Source organism: Vombatus ursinus, unplaced genomic scaffold, assembly GCF_900497805.2.
Source record: "Vombatus ursinus unplaced genomic scaffold, bare-nosed wombat genome assembly UNPS02014830.1, whole genome shotgun sequence".
Lineage (NCBI taxonomy): Eukaryota > Metazoa > Chordata > Mammalia > Diprotodontia > Vombatidae > Vombatus > Vombatus ursinus.
The window spans coordinates 46,359,620-46,362,103 of record NW_020954608.1 but is presented as its reverse complement, the minus strand read 5'-3'; the positions used below and the strand labels follow the sequence as shown (position 1 = coordinate 46,362,103).

The 2,484-nt window shown below is 43.6% G+C and overlaps 1 pseudogene; it reads right to left on the bottom strand.

Annotated features, from left to right (window-relative positions):
• Nucleotides 1-1,144: 1,144 nt before the first annotated feature.
• On the bottom strand, nt 1,145-2,066 carry LOC114025234 (annotated as a pseudogene).
• Nucleotides 2,067-2,484: the final 418 nt, after the last annotated feature.

Here is a 2,484-nt window from a genome sequence, read left to right as displayed (position 1 = left end):
TGTACCAAAACCCTTCCTCTGAATCTGCTACTACTTGAATTATCCTATCTTTTTTTCTAAGAAGTGGTGTGGTTCACTAGATTTAAATCAAATGAATTAATGAATGATGCATTTATTAAATTCTTACTATATGAAAGGCACCAGGTTAAGTGCTACAAATACCAATGAAAAGTAAGACAGTCCCTGCTCTCAAATAGTTCATATTCTAAAGGGGAGACAACATATATGGAATGTTTAAGCAACAAGTTAAATGGTCTATGGTTCTATGATCATTAGAGTACAGTGGAAAGCAGATGGTAAAGTCTATTTTTTTCCATAATTCCCATTGATAAATCATATCAGTGTCTGATGTTCAACCATTTAATAGTGCTAAGGACTTGTGGTGGTAAGAGCTTTCTTTTCTGGGTCTTTAATGGTTGTGGCTCCAGTGCCTGCAGGAGCAATTGCCAGGATGCTTCTCCACAAGGGTTGCTTCCTAGGATTAATGGCAGCTCTTCCCAGGTTTAGAGAATCAAATTTCAAATCCCTATTCCACAGATTCCTACTTAACACCTCTGTGAACTAGGTAAGTCACTTAACCCTATATGTATAGTGACCCCATGGACTTACTCTCCTGATCCACACACACTAGAAGATCAGTTCCCAGATCTATTCTCACCCTAACACCATTGTTCTACAGATTTGGGGTGAGGGGCTTGGGGTGACTTTCTGTACTATTATTGACTCAAAGGCCATATTCCTATATGTTCTCTCCTTTGTTAACTGCCAGTAATTAGTGGCCCATTTTCCAGTTAGCATCAATTAACTTTTACAAAGGGTTATGCAGTGCCAAGGTCTAGCAAAAATAGAAACTCCGAAACAAGAGTAACAGTCTACCTACCATCAGTCACCTCAATCCCTGGGCTAGGTGGCACAGTAGATAAAGCTCCAGCCTTGGAGTCAGGAGGACCTGAGTTCAACTCTGACCTCAGACACTTGACACTCTGACTGCCTCACCAAAAATCAAAAAAAAAAGTGGGCTCTTACTAAAGCGTTGGCTAGAAAACATTCACCCTACCAAGTTCAATTCTAAATACGGTACTACCGGTACTTACTAGTACCAGTGATACTGCCAGTGACCAGATCAAGCAGATTGTTTTTTTTTAGTTGCAATCAATTTATTAAAAGAGATGATTGGTTAGGCATCTGCAATGGTGACTTCAACTTCCACACCTGATTCAATGCTGATAGAAGTGATCGGTTTAACAATTTTGGAAGGACTGTGCAAATCAATGAGGCGTTTGTAGATTCTCATCTGGAACCGATCCCAAGTCTTTGAACCTTCACCGCAAGGAGTTTTTCTAATTGTGATTTGAAGTGTCTCAGTGGGCATTCGAACAGGTCCCTTCACTTTCAAGTTCTTTTCTTTGGCCCCTCCAATTAGGTCAGCACGCACTTTCTCCAGGGACTTCACATTGTGGCTGGTGAGGGTGATCCGGCCCCGGTGAATGGCCACTTCGGGCTCCACGAGGGTCTTGCCGGTGTCTTTGAATGCCACGGCAGCGGAGCGGCTTCCTGACCGACTTCTTCCTCGGTGAGTCAGGAGGAGGAGGGGCAGTGACTGCCGGCTCCACGCGGCTGCAGCGGCGACACCTTCACCAAAGAGCGAGGTTGTTCTTTAGGACGTTAGCTGTCACCTCATCTATACTCAGCTTCCAAAAAACAAAAATTTGTGCATGGCCCTCAGCTCCTAATCTTCATGCCCTCAACAGTCTGACCTTTCTAAGCTCACGAGAGAATAGCCATCTCTAATACCCCTTCTCCAAAAAGGAAGGAAAGAACAGACTCAAAGAAGCAAAGAACAGAAGGCCTGGGGCACATTTCGGTCCTGAATGGAGAGGGTCCACAGCCTCTCCCCAAACGCAACCAGGCAAAAAAGAGAAAATGGTTTCACCGGTGAGTGGCTTTTGAAGGCATCCCCCGTTCTGTCTCAGCAGTCTGTTGAAAGGCTCGTCTTCTTCATGTACTAAGCGTACAAGAAGCAATGCCCACTTAGGGTACTTGCCTAGGAAGGGCGCACTGCTCATGCTCGTAAGGACTGGCTTGTTGACCTCCATCAGAAATGTAAAATGAGGAGGTTAGACGAGGTGACTTTTAATGACCTTTTAGTTCTAAGTCTATGATTCTCCCCTTTTCTCTCAAATTCCCAGAAAGAATAGTCTACTCTTGCTGCTTGCACTTCCTCATCACATACTCACTCCTTAACCCCTTGCAATTTGTGTTTCTCTATATTCATTCTCTCCCCCGGACTTAATTATCTCTATCTCCATCATTCTATTAAAAACAGCCTTTCCAAAATCACTAACAACCTCCTTATCATCAAATCCAGCCCCTTTTTCTCAGTTCTTATTGTCTTTGACATCTCTACAGCATTTCCCATGGTTGACCACTTTCTCCTGCCCTCCCATCCCTCAAGAATTCATTCTCACAGTTCTCTTCCTACCT